The 17960-nt window shown below is 59.1% G+C and overlaps 1 protein-coding gene across 3 annotated transcripts in view; it reads right to left on the bottom strand.

Annotated features, from left to right (window-relative positions):
- CDK18 (cyclin dependent kinase 18) overlaps positions 1–15120 on the bottom strand; it is a 30636-nt gene extending 15516 nt beyond the window's left edge. Inside the window, exons 1-2 of one of the 3 annotated variants that reach the window (XM_036015998.1) lie at positions 14913–15120; positions 10242–10247 (exon numbers count right to left, since the gene is read on the bottom strand). The gene's annotated coding sequence lies outside the window, so the exon portion shown is untranslated. Of the gene's footprint in view, positions 1–10241; positions 10248–14829; positions 14870–14907 lie in introns of those variants that run through there. The other 2 variants (XM_028530653.2, XM_036016000.1) reach the window with 2 other exon arrangements.
- Between the last annotated feature and the right edge of the window lie 2840 nt (positions 15121–17960).

Raw genomic sequence — 17960 nt, 5'->3', positions numbered from 1 at the left:
CTGTCACTGGCCACTACCCAGTTGCCAAGGCAACCGGGCGCCTCCTGAATCCTCTGGTTTAAGGGATTATGGGTCAGTAACATGTTTGCTTTGCTTAATGATCACATCCTTCTGTCCTCAGCCAGAAAGGACCCTGAATGTTCCTGGCTGCCCCCAAGGCACCTAAGTCTGGCCCCCAGCTCCCCTGAGCCCTGAGACTGGGCACTTCCGACCTCAGGCTTGCGCCTCTCAGAATGCAGGCTTTGGGTCTGCGCTGCCAGCTAAGCCTCCCTGTCAGTGGGCCCCAAAGTCTCACTCAGTTTAGCTCTGCAAACAAGGACCGAGGACCTACTACAGGCCAGGCACTGTGTTAGGCACTGTGGTTACAGTGGTGAGTAAAGCTTGGTCCCTCTTCAAGGAGCTCAGGGGCTGGCGAGGCATCCTCGGATGGGAAGGCAGCTGAGAGCTCTACCAGCTGCCTTGGCCAAGCCAGCAGGCCATGCACTTACCTTCCTGACGCCCTACCCTGGAGCTCATTCCTGCAGCAACCTCATCTCGCACTCTGTGTGCGGCCAACCCGGGGGACCCGTAACAGAGGGGTCACACGGGTTCCAGTGTCAAGGGACACAGACGCACCCTCCCTGTGGGTTCACACTTCCCAGCGTGACAGCAGAGATGTCCCCAGCACATGGGTCAGTTGTTTACAATGTTGGCTGAACATCAGCATCACCAGGACGTTCTGTAAAAAATTCAGGTTCCTGGGTCTCACCCTCAAACTCTGGAACTGAGGCTCTGAGGGTTGCAACCAGGAAAATGCAGCTTTTAAAAACATCCTAGCCCTGGCCACTGTGGCTCAGCTGGTTGGAGTGTCGTCCCACAAACTAAAAGGTCGTGGGTTTGACTCCTGGTCAGGGAACATGCCCGGGTTGCAGGCTTGGTGTCCAGGGCATGCATAGGAGGCAACCAACTGATGTTCTCTCTCTCCCTCTCCCTCTCTCCAAAACCAGTAAGCATGTCCTTGGGTGAGGGTTAAAAGAAATACACAAAACACAAAAACTAAAAAGCATCCCCAGTGATCTGCACAGGGAGCCATGGTAGGGAAACATCTGAGGCCCAGGTGAGGGAGAGTGTCCTGTCTGGGTTTCTGGGCTGCCGCACTGGCTGAGACGGGGACCCCTTGGAGCTGGGCAGGCACAGGAGAGCCCCGAGAAGGGAAGGAAATGGCCTGGCACAGACGGACAGCCCAGGCTCAATCATGATGATCTGTGGGTGTGGGCAGAGCCAGGCCCTGGGCTCCCTGAGCTCTGAGCTCTATAAGGGCCCCCAGCCATGCCTGCTTCTAACAACAGGGAACCCCCATAAAGCCATCCTGCAGCCTGAGATTTAGGGGGTGGAGCGATGGGCCTGTGACTTGGCAATCCACCAGTAACCACCATCCACCTCATGGCCTTGCTTGCACCTGTGTAGAAGGGGCGGAGGAGCTCACTGAAAGCCTTTTGGGGGAGAGACCCCCAATTTCTGCAGGAACAAGGAGACCTAGCCCGTACCTGCTCTCTTCATGTTCAGTTAGAAGCAAGGAGCCACCACCTGGGCTGGGCAGGGCAGGGGATGATGGGACAGGGAGCCAGAGGGAGGGTGAAACTGGGGACAGCTGACTCAAGCGGGAATGTGGGGCCGGGAGTGCAGAGGACTGGGGACCAGCTGGTCTCCACTGGCCTGAGGAGAGACCAGGAGGAAGTGGCTGTCAGTGGTGTAGGGCCGATGGAGGTCCGGTGTGAGGACGGACTTCCGGATGGTGACAGGGGGCAGGTGGCAGGGGTGGTGACCACAGCCGAGAGTAGCTGCCTCTCTCTGCAGGGGACAATCGGGGCATTGAGCCCAGCGGGGTCTTGGGTGTGACAGGGCAGCCTGGGCAGTGAATGGCCTGTTGTCCCATAGCTCAAGACACAGATGCCTCTGTCACTTTTCCCTTGGGAGAGTCAGCTCCTCAGATTAGGGGGTCAAGGGGGAAGGGAGTTGGGAAAATGGCCTGTCACCTTGTGCCATCTGCCCCCACCCCCATATGGGGACAGAAGGGCTCAGTGTGACCCAGCCTGAGGCCACCCCAGGGCTGGGCACAGTGTGGCCTTTGTCCCCCAGGTCATAGAGCCATCTGGGGCTGTCCCCGTGCAACTGGTGCCAGGGGAAGAGGGAGACAGCGTCCGGGGCTGTGGGGCTGCGGGCCTGGTCGGGGTGGGGTGGGGGTGGGGGTGGGGAAGCGCAGCTCTCTCAGGAGCTGTGGGGCGGGCAGGCAGACCACCCAGCAGGCCTTCCTCCTGCCGCCTGCCCAGGTACGTCCGAGAAGTCCTCGGCCTGCCCCCTGTCACTTCCTCCCAGGTGCACACTGGCCCTCCAGCACTTCCTGCTGGCACCAGAGAAGTGGATGGCACAGGAGGAAGGAGGAGTCAGTCCAGGAGGAACCGGCCACTTGCCCAGAGGCCATCGTGCCCCCAGCAAGGAAGGGCTGGGGTCCTGGAACCTTAGCGGAAGGCGCTTACGGATCCCCATTCCAGCCCCTCGCTGGCCCGCGGGGGTGCCAGGGCTCCGAGAGGGGAACTGACTTGCTGAGAATCATGTGGCCATTTCCTGGTGCGGCTGAGCATGCAGAGGCGGAGACCACATCACTCCTTTCTGCTCCCGGCGGGAAAGCCCCCACCTGCCCCTCCCGGTGGCCGGTGGCCGAGGCTGTGAGCGCTCTGTTCTCCTCCAGGTCCCCTCCACCCCCACTCTGAATCAGAAGCCAGACAAACCCAGGTTTAGATTCTGGTGCTGCCACTGGCAGGCTGTCTGATGGTAAGTTCTCCAGTCTCTTCGCTTTGGCTCTGGTCATTCACATTTGACAACTATTGAATAGCCACTGTGTGCCAGGAAGCGTTACTGACCCTGAGAGTCTTGTGAACAAAACAGAGGGTTCATTCCTGCCTTCACAGCACTTGCGTTCTAACAAAGGTGGGGAGGGGCAGCACGGACTACAAAGCAAATACAACATGCAGTGGTAGGTGGTGAGAAGTGTGGTGGCGGAAATAAAGCCCGAAGGGGGGATGGGGCACAGCAATGGTAACCAGGATAGTAGGTAGGCCTCCCTGAGGAGGTGACGTCTTCTTGGAAAAGCCCCAAGTAGGCACGGGGAGGAAACTGGTCATGGGGAATCTGGGGAAGCAGGTCAGCACAGCAGCAGCGGGAGCAGAGGCTCTGAGGCAGAAGTGAGAACTGGAGAGACGTGTCTGTGTGGCTGGAAAGGAGGCGCCAGGCACAACAGACCACACCAGGGCCCCTTGGGACTTGGGAGGGTTCAAGCAGATGAGTGATGTGATCCCCCTTACTGCAGATTTTAAACAGCTCCCTCTGGCTGCGGTGTTGAGAACTGTGTGGGCAAGAGGCTACGCAGAGGTCCCAGAGAGGTGGTGGTGTCTCGGCCTTGCTCGGGGGCAGTGGGGGCAGGAAGTGGTGGGGCTCTGGAGGAGTCTGCCAGGAGGGGACCCTCGGAAGGACTGCCTATGGACTGTGAGGCGGGAACTGGGCAGGACCCTGAGGGTTTGGGCCTGAGCGATAGGAAGGATGGAGCTGCGAGCAGAGGCTGCTGTGGGCTGGGGAGGAGTGGGGTTTGGAGCAAGTGTCTGGTGTCCAGTGGATGTCTGAGTGGACACTCTGCGAGCGCCGACATGACACAACACGAGCACAGGGAAGACGCCCAGCGAATGTCAGCTCTCCCCTCCATTTTCTCTTCTCGAGCACCTGCTCAGACAGCACATGCCGGACAAGAAGCCGCACGTAGGGCTCATCAGCCACAGCCCTCAGAGCTGTCCACACAGCCGGGAAGGTGCTCTGAGACCCCAGCATGGAAGGGGAGTGGGATGCAGGGAACGTGGTCAACGATTGGCGGGCCGGAGCCACCAGAAGGAAAGGCCAGGCAGGCAGGGCTTCCCAACTCAGACTGAGGTGCGCACAGGCCAGGGGACCTGGCCCCCCAGTGCACAGATCTCACCCTGCCCTCGGAGGGCAGCTGTCTCCCCAGAGCAGGCCCCGCTGGCCCCGCAGGGCCATTGTCCAGGACAACCTGTGCCAGGCCCCAGACCTAACACCTGCCCTAGGGCTGGGACACCTGGGGGGGTCCTGACCAGGAGCTCACAAGGCCAAGAAGGAGGCTGGCAGACTGTCCAGGGAAGCTGGCAGCAGCCCCCACCTCACAGAACCTTGGCTGCACCCTGGTGAGGGCGGTGGGGGTCACTTTCACGTCCTAGCCTCCGGAGAGCGGGACTGCAGATTCCCCAGCGAACCCTTACACAGAGTCCCACTGCCTTCCTCCGGGATAAAGCCCCACTTCCCAGCCTGTGCTCACAGTCCTTCAAGATCTGGGCGCCGCCTCCTCTCTGGCTCTGCTCTCCCGCCTCCCCACCACTCTAGCTCTGCACCAGGCCACACCCCTGCATGCAGCTCAGGTCTCAGATCTTCAGAGGCTTCCCTGAACCCTCAGGACCATTGGGTACCCCCCTAAAGCGCACGAACTCACGGGACCGCTTTGATCCCCTGCCTCACGCTGGTGACATACAGCAGGCGCGGCTGCCTGCTTCACAGCCCATGGAGCATGCGCTGTGTTCCAGGTACATGTCAGATGCTTCCTCAACTCCTGTTTTCATTTTCTCTTAGATCTCAGTCTCCGTGGGCCCAGAGGCAGGGGCTGAAGGATGTAACTTCCACCTGCCCCCTTTCTGAAGCCCAGGGGGTCTGACCTTTAGTCCCGAAGGCTGACCACAGGCCAGGATCCTCATGATACCCTCTGCTGCCTGCTCCCCGCCCCCACCTCGGTCACTCAGCCACGTGGGGCTTTGGGCAGGTTTCAAAGGAACTAGAGGCCACGGCTGACTAAGTCTGCAGACGTCATGAGCTGAGACTTCAGACACTCCCTCCTCCCGGGGAGAACCGTGCCTGCAGGGAGCCTGCAGATAGCATCGCTTCCTCCACCCTCTAACTGACCCTGCCCTGCAGGGAGCCGGAGGCTGCAGTTTCCGAGCTCCCGAACCTCAGGGGAAGCCAGTCACCCCACGCTGCTGAACCTCAGGGGAAGCCAGTCACCCCACGCTGCCTGACTCTGGGAGGCAAGGGCAGAAGCAGAAGCCCTGAGCCCTCACGGCTGACCTCGCCCCACCCCAGCTCCGGCCTGGATGAGAGAGGCTGCCAGCCTGAGGCCTTCTGGGTGGCAAGAATCTAGGGAGACAGCTAGGCCTGCAGCCATCCCGCCAATGAGCAGATGCCGTGCACAGAGTGACGGACCTCAGAGACGATCCCCACAGCCTCTGCATGGAAAGCAGGAAGCAGGCGGGGGAGGTCTCCAGGAGCGAGCCAGGCTAACCTGCAGGAGACTGGTCAGGAGACGAGGCGTCTGGGACACAGGGCACCTCTGCCGCACCCCCCGATGGAATGACCTGGAGTGAGGGCCCCTGCTGTCCAGGCCTGCTCTCCAAAACCCTCCGCAGTCCAGGGTCACGGAAGAAATCCCAGCTCTGCCACCTGCTCGCACTGTGACCTGGGCGGACACCCGCACCTCAGTGTCCTCATCTGCTGAATGGGGATAATTCCTAGTAATTCCTAACCTCCTGTCCAGCTGCTACTCATCTGGGGGCCTTCACGTCCTCAGTGGCTTTCTGGCGATGCCACTCCCCTGCTCACAACCCTTCAGTACAATACTGCCCTTAGGAAAAGTCCAAACTTTGGGCCCAGCAGACCAGGCCTCTTGCATTGTGACCTGTCTCCTATGGCATCTCACACCCATCCTGGAGGGTCCAGTTTCGAGGAGCGTGCTGGGCGTTCGCAGAGGAGACCAAGCTGGCGCCCCACAGCTCCGCATGTGCTGTTCCCTGGGCCCGGCCCTCCTCGGTAAAACCACTTCCAAACTCGACTCAAGTGTCGTTCCCCTGAGCTTAGTATGTGACGCCACACGCTTCCTCTACGTGAAGCGAGATGCCCCTCCTCGTGGCTTCCGGAGCAGCCGGTGCACACTGGAAACTAGGCTGTGACGTCCTTCAGGGCAAGAGCGGCCAACCTCGTTCCGTCGGCATCAGGAACCTCCGCGGTGCTCAGTCCGTGTTTGCGGACCGAGTGAAGCAACGGCTGCACTAGTGCACTAGACCTTGGCCACTATGCCACAGCGATTTGTTAAAGACTCTTTCCTCCATAGATGTACAAACATTAGGTCCACTGTGGACAGACCTTCAGTCACCTGAACCCCCAGGACACTGCGTACAATAAAGGCAGGTCCCCTTCCGTGCACTTCGGGCCTACCAGGGACCTGTGTCTCGGTTTATCTGCTGGTCCGGCCAGCCCCACTCTTTGCAGCTAGCCACCCCTGGGGCGGGCCTGGCTCTGCCCTCCTCCCACACACACCGCAGCAAGCCAGCCAGCCAGCCCTAGACTCCCTGCGGTGTGGATCCACCTCGGTTGTCCTGGCTCTGGGTGGGACACCAGGGTGGCCGGCCAGGGACTAGGGAAAAGCCAGGGAAGTGCTCACACCTTCAAGGCTCGACCAATCCAGGGACAACATCTCCCTCCCTAAACCCCTGCCTGCTGCCCCTCCTGTTCTGGCCTCCCTCCCCCCAGCAGCCAGCCAGCCCCCTGCTGTGCTCCCACAGCATGTGGACAGGCGCAAGCAGAGCCCTTGGCTCCTCCCTGTCCTGTTCACTTGTCCCTTTCCCTGGCTCACCTGCGAGCTCGTGAAGGGCAAGGACGGCCTGACACAGGGCCTGGCACTGAGCGAACCATCACATGTTCAGTGAATCAATATTCGAAAGCTGTGAATTCCTAGGTCCAGGAGCTGTTTGGAGGCAAGAGGACCCACAGGAAACCATCAGCTGCCCACTGGACTTGGAGCCTCCGCCATGCCCTAACCCTTCTTGCACAGCCAGCTCTGGGCCCCAACGGCAGTGGAGCGATGGCGCACTGGGGCAGAGGGGGCAGCTTCTTGCTTGGCAGCAACTTCCTAAATGAGGCCCACAGAGGTCTCGGCTGGCAGGTGCCACACCACAGTGACGGATGGACTAGGGATGGGGAAACCCTAATGAGAGATTCCAACCAGAACCCAAGAAGTTAGGCCTCCAGGGCTCATGGGGAGGGAGGCTGGCAGGCCCCTGGGGCCCTCCTCAGGGCTGATTCCCATCCCTGGGATTCCCATCCCTGATCCCATCCCTCAGGGGTGATTCCCAGAAACTCACGGGTCAAGTACACTACCCAAGCTCAGACTTTGGCCTTGACCCCTATAGGTGACCGCCCCACCCGATTCTCTGACTGCCCCATTTCCAGCCCCTCTTGTGGGCCCTCCTGATACTCTGTTGCTCTCTTTGGCTTCCTAAGGCTCAAGAAACACAGGCACATTGATTGTCTTCTGGTATTTTCTTTTTGACCTTTTTTGGAGGCCCAGCTAAAGCTGGCCCGCAGTCTTCGGGGAGGCTCTGGATTTCCCAGTCATAACATGGAACCAGGCGCCCTTCCGCCCGCTGGGGTCCTGGGCGCACAGAACCTCCCAGCCCGGAGCTGAAGCACGCCCTCTGTCCCCACATCTTCCTGCTTCCAGGCCAGGCCCGCCTCACCTCCTGGGCACAGGGGACCCTTCCCCACACCTCTTACCAGCTCTTGTTAAAGACCCCCAGAGAGGCCCCTCACCTACCGCCCAGGGCTTTCAAAGTTCCAAAGTTCAGAAACTTTTCTTAGGTCTTCCTTAACCCCCAAAGGAAAGCGCTCACATCTGCCTCCTCTCCGCCTGCTTAAGCGCAGACGCCAACGCTCCCATCTTCCCATCTTCCACAAATCGGTAGGAGGAGAAACCCAAAGCACCAAGTTCGCCCGCTCTTTGGCCTTCCCTCTTCCAGATACGAGGACCTGTCATGGGACCCTTGTTAACATCTCTCTGGCTTTTTCTGTGCCCAACTTTAGCAACAGAACTGCAGGGGCCTTTGAGCTCTGGCGTCCCTGGGGACCCCTCAGTCTCGGGCTCGGGGAGGGCCAAGGGAAGGGTTTCCCAGCATCTCTAGACCATATTCCTATTTATACTCCACTCCCAGCCCCCACGCCCCAGTCTGGCCCACACGGCCCACGCCCGCACTCCAACAGAACCCTCTGGCCGACATTGTACAAGCTGCCTCCTCACACTCGGCTGGTCTCCCTGGCACCAGGCTGGGCCCAGGCAACCGCCTCAGCCTGGACCACCTCAGCAGGGACCACCTCCATACTCCTCAGCCTGGACCACCTCCATGCTCCTCTCTGTCTCCAAGGCACACTCCAGGAAGCCTCTGGACATCTCCCAGTGTGCCAACTGTTCTCTAATTGTCCCCATCAGTGGCACCTGCCACCTGTAGCTTAGGCTTCATTTTTTACTTATTTATTTTTTAGAAAGAGGGGAAGAGGGGGAGAGAAACAGTGATGTGGGAGAAAAAGCATCAATCAGTTGCCTGCCCTATGCACCCCAACTGGGACAGAACCCACAACCCAAACATGTGACCAGACCGGGAATCGAACCAGTGATCTTTCACTTTGTAGGAAGATGCCCAACCCACTGAGCCACACAGGTCAGGCAGGAGCTCAGGCTTCTTGAAGGAGGTGCTGGTGTCTTCTAGTCACTTTCTAACTTCACAGTTAGCTGCTTGGCACCAGGCGCTGCCCTGGGCTCTACACCTTGTCTTCCCTTCCCTTGGCCTTCTGCTTCTCCTCCTGCTTCGTGCTCCCTCTGCATCCGGCGGACTCACTTCCTCTCCCTGTCCCCGGGTGTCGGCACTCCCCAGAGTTCCCGCTTCGGCCCTTTGTTCCTCCACCTCCACGCACTCTTCCTGGTGACCTCATGTTCCCCAGTGGTGGAAACCACCACCCATGTGCTCATGACTCTGGCCCCACCGAGCCCGAGTCTCACCCAGGCAGGGCCGACTGCCGGCCGGGCGCCTCTGTCTGGAATACCCCCACTGGGCCCAGGACAGTCAGGGGTCGCAAACCGTTTGAGATGTATTTTTTTTTAAGATTTTATTTATTTATTTTTGGAGAGAGGGGAGGGAGAGAGAAAGAGAGGAAGAGAAGCATCAATGTGTGGTTGCCGCTCACGTGGCCCCCACTGGGACCTGGCCTGCAACCTAGTCATGTGCCCTGACTGGGAATCCAACCGACGACCCTTTGGTTTGTAGCTCACACTCAGTCCACTGAGCCACACCAACCAGGGCTGAAATGTGTTTTTAGGTAAAAAGGACAGATGTGTGCCACTTGTAAAAGCTGTTATGTGTGCTAAATATACAAGAGTGTCATACATGTAACAGATACATACAAATTCTGCATATAATCAAGAAAGACAGGTGTTAGAACGCTAACAGTAGTCATCCCTGGCACAGAACTGTGAGTGATATTAAGATCTTCCTTTTGCTTATGTGCATCATGTAATAGTGCCATAACGAACATTCACTGCGCGTGTTAAAAGAAGCGACACTTCTTTTTAAGTGAAGGGAAAGTATTTTTAGGTGGTGACCCCAGACCCACTCCATGCAGCCTTGGGAAAAGCATGGTTATGTGGAGCAGGGTCGGCAGCCGCTTCCTGCCCGGGCCCGGCAGCTGGCACTCAGGCTTGGGGGCTGCTCGCTCTCCACGGCAACCGCGGTTCGCTCTGGCAGCAGGAGCCCGCAGCCAGCCGGGAACAACTAGTGTGGTGTGGCTGCGTTCCAGAGGGTCTTTACTTGTGGACACGAAAATTTGAATTTTATATAATTTTAAGTGTCACAAAATATTATTTTCTTCTGTGAAGATTTTTCCCAGCCACTTGACACTGTACAAAACATTCTTAGCTCATAGCCCATACTAAAAGAGGCTGGATTTGGGCCCTGGCCAGGTGGCTCAGTTGGTTAGAGTATCGTCCTGATACCCCAAGGTTGCGGGTTCGATTCCTGCCAGTGCACATACAGAAGTCAACTGGTGAATGCATAAATAAGTGGAACAACAAACTGATGTTTCTCCCTCTCTAAAAGTCACTAAATAAAAAAATTGTTTTAAATAAGAGATAGATAGATAAATAAATAAGTAAATACATAAATAAATAAAACAGGCCAGACGTGGCCAAGGCCACAGTTCACCAAGCCTTGCCTCTGAGCCTCTGGCACCCGTACAGCATTAGAATCTAGCACCCACCTGTTTGGGAGGTGCTTTTTCTCCTGACTGGGGGGAGGCCTTCCAGGGTTTCCTTGCCCACCAGAGGAACCGGCTACCCAGGCCTCAGCTGAGGGAAGCCCCTGTGTTCCAGAGTTTGGGGGGACAGGAGGCAGAGACCCTCTCCAGGTCTCAGCACACGGCCCCCCTTGTTGGCAGGACCAGCGGAAGTCGGAACTGCACCCCAGCAGTCTTGGGTGGGGCTTCAGAAATCCCCTGGTCAGCGCCTGAATTTTCCAGGTGAAGAAGGCAAGACTCAGAAAGGGGAAGTGACCTGCCCAAGGCCACTTGGGTTGGCAGGGCAGAGGTGAGACTGGAGCCAAGGGCTTGTAACTTCGAGTTCAGTGCCCTTCCTGCCTCCCCGGGGTTGGAGGGAACCGCACCTGCCCTGGGACAGCATTCCGCCCCCAGGCACCGCCACCAGGGAAGTCTGCAGCCCTCAAGGGCCACCTTGCACAGAGAAGGTGCAGGTCAGGTCTGGTATCAGCTCGGGATGTGGCACCCAGCCCGGCCACGGCGGGGGCTCCACACCAGGAACAGGGGGCAGCTGTGGGACCCCTTCCCCAGCCTCGTCCCGTGCCCCGCCAGCACAGGCAGCTGGGGGACCCAGCGCCGCTGCAGTCATGAGTGACACCCTCCAGCGATTGACCTACTGCCCACCTGCTGCCAGGCCCTGCAAAGACACACGGAAGGGTGGCCATGCCCCTCCTGGGTCTGGTCAACCCGCATGGGCCTCCTTTGCTGGACAGTTAGGGTCAGAGGAGAGAAGCAGCCCTGATTCCTGAGGAGATGCCTGGAGGAAGAAACGGGGCTTCTTTACAGAAGGGGTGAGAACAGCTCACTCGGGGCCTCATCAGGACGCCCCACAACAAGGATGACGTGCAGGGGGCACTCAGGGTGAGGGAGGGCAACAGGGTTGAAGAACAGAGTTTCCTTCCCAGGCTGGGGCCCGAGCCCTGCTTTCTGCAGGGATCGCACCCAGGCCGTGAGAGCGTCCAGTGTGGCTGCCGGCTCCGTTTGCCGCAGCCACCTGTGGCTGGTGACAGCAGGCGGGGCAGGAAGCCAGGCGCTTGCGGGCGTTACCTCACGGGATCTTTGCAGCCACGCCAAGTGACACCGTTACTCTCCCCGTTCACCAAACCCAGGGACGAGCATGCGGGAGCAAGTTCCCTCATCCAGGAGACCGCTCACTGAATGTCAGCGGTGGCACCTGAATGACCCCAAAGTCCAGGCCCGCCTCCACCCACAGCTGACGGGGACGCTCAGCAAGGAAAGAGGGACGCCTGCACCAGCCCGGGTCGGCACGGGGTCACCTTGTCTGCCCCCACCCTCTGTTTCCAGGGAAGACTTTAAGGGCGGCAGGGTGAGGCACAAGCACAGGGTGAGACCATCATCCAGAGTTCCAAGATGGGGGTGGGGGGCACCAGTGTCCCTTCTAAAGTTCTGTCCAGTGTCTCTGAGACCGGGGTGTCCTGTCTCACCAGGGCCACTCAAGGGATCAGAGAGCATCCAGGCCTTCACCAGCTCAGAGCCAAACCTCCCGACCCTTCCTCCCCTGCAGACAGAACCTCCACGGAGATCTCTGGCGCAGACAGCTCACCTTCGAAGGGCGGGTCTGGCTGAGCTGTGCCACTGCTCTCCTCTTCCTGACTTGCTGATGTGGCTGGCCGCCTCCCGCCAGGCCCAGCCGCTGGCTCTGCCGTGACCCTGGGTCCCAGACCCTCCGCCTGGTCCACTGTGAGCCCAGCCTTCCAGTGGGGTCTGTGTGTGTCCACAGATGGGGGGCCCAGGACACCACAAGACTACCCTTAGTCTGTGCCCACCCCTGGAGAAGGAAAGGTGCCCCAGAAGCAGCTAACACCAGGAGGGCGGAGGTGAAGGGTCCAGGGTTGGGGGGAGGGAGGGGCTATGACAGGGACTGCAATTAATTGAGTACTGGGGGAGGGAGGTCTTCTTACCCCCGGGGGGGGGGCCTGCCAGAGGCCCCTCAGAGGAGGAGGCTGTAGGTCTTCCCAGTGCAGACCCCACACATCCTGGCAGCTGGAGGCCAGAGTCCCCACAGCATGGGTTCCTGGTTCCTGCCTGCAGGTTTCCATCCCACCAGCACCCCACCCTGACTCTCTTGCACAGAGCCCCACTCTCCAGCTGGAAGAGCAGGAGAGACAGCGTTGAGGAGCCTGGCCTGGTGGGATTAGGGAAGCCCGCCCTGCTCTCTCCCCCACAGCCAGGCCCAGGGCCACAGCTAGGAAATTCCCTTCCGAGCGGCCACCAACAGCACAGCCACCGGTGACTTAGCATCTGCTCCATGCCAGGCACTATGCATTCTTTCATCCAATTCACATGACCACCCTCCCCATTATGATCCTCACTTCACAGATGAGGAAACTGAGGCTGGCAGAAGCTCAGGAGTCTGCTGGGGAGACGGGAGTCAGCTAGTGTGCGCTGGAGCTGGGCTCCACCAAGGCCGGCCCTTTCGGCCTCAAACTCAGGGTAGGAAAGAAGGAACTGGGGGAGGGATAGATGGAGATGCTGGACAACAGTCCAAAATGGGGTGTTCCCAGGGAAAGGAGAGGCAAGGTTGGAGGTCGGAGGCGGGAGGGGCCAAGCCAGGCTCCGCCCCACAGCATGGGGCTTGTGTACCTGGGCACAGGCAGAGGACAGCCTGGCTCTGCAGAGAAAACAAATGCAGCCATTAAGGCAGCTTCATGTCCCCGAGGCCCAGGGGAGGCTCCCAAACGAGGCAAGCAGATCTCAGGAGATCTCAGAGCAGGAACCTACTTGTTCCACAGATCTGCTGCCCTCTCTCCTGCGACCCATGGAGAGCTGGTGTGCCCAGCACGGGACACACGGACGCCTCTTCCTGGGAGCGCCATCCCCATCCTTCCTTCTCCTGAGGGCTGAGGCCGAACGGGAGAACTGCGGGGTACGCTGGGGTCTCCTGTGATGGGGCAAGGACTGAGAGCAGGGGGCTGGGGCTCTGAAGGAAAAGGGCTGGGCCCCACCTCTGTGTGACTCTGGGAAAGCTGGTCTCCCAGAGCATCTGTCCCCTCACCTATATTATGAGGACAGAAACACTTAGTTCAGAAAGCTGAGTGATACTCGGTACATGGCAGCCGCTGAGGCATTCAGAAATTGGATGTAACTTACTGAAGCCTACTCTGGCTCTGGAAACCCCAGGAAGTTTGGGAAGAATAAAGGCTCCATTCTCCTGGAGGGGTGTGGGCAGTGGGCGGGAAGACTCCCAGGAACCTAATGGGCAGTGAGGTTGTGGGGAGGGGTGGGGTCAGCCTCACAGCCTCACCAGCTACACAGGAGGTGGCTGGGGCAGGGTGGCCCTAGACAGTGGCTCAGCTGCAGCAAGGCGACCCTGTCTTCAGCAGGCCTTCCAGATGCAGACCCAAACCCAGCAGCCAGCGTCGCCTGGAGTCGTGCTCGCAGTCCCCCACCCCTGAGCCACTGCTGTCCCAGCTCCCTCCAGGGCCAGGCTACAGGCAGGGAACCTCTGAGGACTGGGACACCTGTGGGCCGTTCCCAGGTGCTCTGGGGGCTTCTGCTCCCTCAGGCCACGTCCAGGAATGTGCTGTGCGCTCAGCCCCAGCGGAAAATGCCACACGAGCATTCATAACCTCACAGGACACTGACACAGGAGGGGCAAGCCAGCGGTGTTAGTGAGTCAGCCAGGGCCCCGGCCACAGTTGGGGAACTCCTGAGGGCTGGGCTGGGGGTGGGGATAAGGTTCCAAGGAGCTGATACGCACTGCCCACTGCCCCAGCCCCAGCACCGCTCCCACCCCTGCCTCGGCAAGGGGCTCAGAGAGAATTAGAAAGACGCCACTGATGCCTAGCAGGATGTCGCCCCGAAAGCCCAGAAAATCAGTCACTGTCTCAACAGCCCCACTGCATCCACCACAAGGTCTGCGCAGTCCTCCACACCTGGGCACCTCTCCCCTGCAGCGGATTCGCAAGCCCCATCTCCTCAGCCCAACAGGCAGCCCACCCTTTCCCGTGGCTGCATTCACCCTTTGCCAGTAGCTGCCACAGGGTGGGGGCCACAGACCCTCGGGGTCCCTGGGTGGGCAGAGAGAGAAGGGGCAGCAATCCCCACACTCCAGCTGTCAACCTCCCCCCCCAGTCACCACCATCTCCTAGCGCTGGAACCCGCGGGGCTTCATGGGTGTCCTTCCACCTTCACCCCAGGGCTCCGGCCTCCAGCCCCTAGTCTGGAGCTCTGGGAAGTTCACCAGAGCCCGAAAGCCCGCGGAGGCAGCGATCTGGCCCCACCCTCGCGGATCCCCTCCTCACCGGACACTCCTGACCCTTGCCCTTCCCAGAAGGAAGGGCGCTTAGAAAGCGCCAGGCTCGCGACTGGGTGGAAAACTTTGCTTCTCACGGTTCAGATCAGAGCCTGAGGGCCCAAAGAAGTCCCGATGGAAACTCCCCGGGGGGTGCGGGGGTCTGAGAATGCAAAATCGCCCTCCTTCCTAAGCACCTGGAACTTGGGAGTGGCCTCTGCGCAAGGGCATCATCCCCCCTCCCCCGCCCCCCAGCACGCCTCGCGATCCCCTGTCTTCCTCACCGCTCTGGCAGGCTCTAACAACCCCTCGTCCCCCGGCAAACGCAGCGGCGCCTTTAAGAGCCGCCGGCTTACCTTTGCTCCGTTTTGCGGGCGCCACTGTGCCCCCAGCTCCAACCCCCCCCCCCTTGGTCCCCAGCCAGCGGGACTCACCGCACGCGTCCAGAGGCTGTGGTGCCGGGCGCTGTGCCCTGCGCCCCGCCGGGGTCCTCGCCCGGCTCGGAGCTGCTTGCCCTGTTCCCGAAAGGTGAGTGGCTCCCCAGAGAAGCTGCAACCTGAGCTGAAGGAGGTGGAGGAGGAGGAGGAGGGAGAAGGGGAGGGGTGGAGGAAGGTAGGGGGGAGGACGGAGGGGGAGGAGGAGGAGGAGGAGGAGGAAGGGGAAAGCCCGGCCCCGCTGGAGTTTTTCACGTGCACAAGTTGACTCCTCCCCGTCCCTCCCGAGCTGCCCACAGCTGCTGCCAATCTCCGCGGCTGCCTCTGCCTGGGTGCCCACCCCTTTCTCCCACTCTGAGAGCCCTGGCCCAAGCACCACTTCCGGTGTTGGTCCTAGGGCTGGCCCTAGGGCTGGCCCTGAGAGCCTTGACTGAGGGGTGAGACCCTTGGGGACTGGAGTCCCCCAGGACTGCGGCCAGTGCACTGGGGTGATTTGCTGAGAGGGCCTGTCTCCAAAGGTAGCTCTCTCCCACCTTCCGAGTCTGACCCTGATCCCAGCACCTGGCACCCCAGGAGCTAATGTGCACAGACAGGTCCTGTTTGCCACATTCATTTGCAGAACATGGCAAACAGTAGTTCTTAGAGCTTGTCCTCTGCCCTGTTCAGTGGGTCTTGTCATTTACCTTCAGGTACAAAGCTCCCACCGGGTTGGCCACACCTCTCCAGGGCCTGAATGAGCCCCACCGAGAGCCATCACCCCCACTTCCTGCCCTGAATGCTACATCAGTGTGTCCTGCTAGAATTAGACCCTGCAGGCCAACTGGGAATCATCCAAGAATACCCACAGTCTACCTAAGCCCAGAGAGGAGGACGAACTGGCCCAAAGCCCCGCAGGATTTAGTGACAGGTCCGATTAGGACTGAGGCCAGTGACCACGCTGCCCACACCATTGGACTCAGGGGTCAGAGGCAACTGGGATGGGATGGCAACAGCGGGCTGGCCCCATGTGGGCCCCTCCCAGCCTTGCTCCCTGCTGAAGGCTGTGAGGGATTGCTGCCTCAAGTGTGATGGGCACCAAAACAGGGAGGTCTGCCTCCTCCGCCCTGCCAGTGGGCGTGGCCTCTTTAGTTTGGGGGCCCTGGCAGTGCGGGGAGTCTCTTGAGGAGGGGAGCTACATGGTGTGCACACGTTCCTGCCTGAACCCTTTCCTAGGACTGATCTGAAGTGACAGACACCCTTTAGGTCCCAGACTTTGAGCCTGAGGCCTTTCCCTGGGGAGGAGTTGTTGAGAGCAGAACCATTGCCTTCCCAGAAGACGTGGGCCTGGGTCAGCTACTCAGGCCTGCACCTGCCCCCAGCATCAGCCTGAGGCATACGGTCTCTGTAGACTGCCCAGGGGACGGGCACGGCAGAGCGAAGGGAGCAACTGCGTGTAGCAGGAGTGTCCTGTGCGTGGTCCGCAGGGGCACCCTTCGGAGGGCCTTCCAGCTCTTTGCTGCCTCTGTACTCTCTGCCAGGCATGTAGAGTTCCTGGGCACACAGCCCTTTATCAAATAAAACTGCTGAGGGCTGAAGGGTGCAATGAGGGCTGGATCCAGAACTTCCAGGCTTTGGGAAGAGAAAGCAGTCTGCCTGGCTCCATAGCCCACGTCTGTGATGAGAGGCCGGGAGTCAAGCAAGCCGTGCGAAGGCAGGGATGGGATCGGAAGGGCAGAGAGAGGGGCTATGGCAAAGGAACCGTGTTTTGGACAATCAGAGAGAATGGAGCCAAAGGGTAGAGTTTCAAGGAACCAGGGAGATAGATGAGGTCAAGAGGTTTCTGAACATCTCGTATGTGCCAATTAATAGACAAGTCGCTGGGTACAAAGTTTCTGGGAGCTGGCCGTTTAATGGGGCAGCTAAGTGAACAGCTGTGCTGCTGCAGGACCGAGGTTAGAGCTGTGGCTGCCTGCAGGGGTCGCTCTGCTGCTCCAGCTGAGGATTATGGGCTGAGAGAACTAAGGAGGGTTTTTTGGGTTTGGTTTGGTTTGGTTTTTCCAGGAGGGCTAATGCCACATGCAAAGTGCAGGGTCTCATAGTTCTGTGAGGCCAGAGCTTAGAGTAGGTGAGGCTGGAGGTGATGACATAAAGAGGGCCAGGTGCTGGGTTCTGAAGACCCTTCTACTTCTACTGAAGACCTGAAAGCACATGGCAACATGGAGCATTTCAAAGGAGAGAGACATCACCAATCTGCTATTTAGGACGAGCTCTCTGGCGGCCAAGTGGTGGATTGCTGGTGTGGGTAAGTCTGGAGATGAGAACCCCAGTGTGGAGACAAGCCCTGGTGGAAAATAAATTCTAGCAGTGGCAGGAAGGGGAGGAGGGAGCTTGCATGAGAGATGTTCCCTTGCATGAGGAAACAGGGTCACAGAACTTTGTTCCTGTCTGAGACTGGACGACAAGGTGGTGACAAATATCAAGGTTGGAACTGCTGGTATGACAGGCCAGGCTGGGGGCTTCTCAAGGACTCCTTGACTCCCAGAGCCTCCTTGTATCGGCTGTGTGGCGTGAGGCAAGTGACTTACCCTTTCTGAGCCTAGGTGTGCCACTTGTGAAACAAAGATACTAAAAGCAATCTTGTGTAGCTGTTGTGCATATTAAAAGCAATGTACACCGAAGCATGACCTGGCTCATGACAGGAAGTCAGTAAATAACAGACACAATTACCATCATTCGCCCATTCAGCAAAAATTCATTGAGCACCTGCTGTGTGCCGGGGAGTGTGCTGGATCCTTGAGGTGCAGGGATGAGTTTAAGCCTCGATCCCTATTCTCAAGCAGGTCACCGTCCCGTGGGAGAGGGACACGCACAGGGTCAGATGCATACAAGGTAATACCGGCTGGGGCAGAGGAAGAATCCCTTAACTGTGCCCGAGAGAATCAGGGACAGTTTCACAGAGGAGAGGTGACACCTTAAACAACGTAGGGCCAACCACTTGCTCAGAGACTGTCACCTCACCCCCTGCCCCTGACATGGGATTATGTTTCGGAATCTCTGAAATCTTCCATTTTGAA

The sequence above is a fragment of the Phyllostomus discolor genome, chromosome 14 (assembly GCF_004126475.2).
Source record: "Phyllostomus discolor isolate MPI-MPIP mPhyDis1 chromosome 14, mPhyDis1.pri.v3, whole genome shotgun sequence".
NCBI classification, from domain to species: Eukaryota; Metazoa; Chordata; class Mammalia; order Chiroptera; family Phyllostomidae; genus Phyllostomus; species Phyllostomus discolor.
This window is presented reverse-complemented; position numbering and strand designations above follow the sequence as displayed.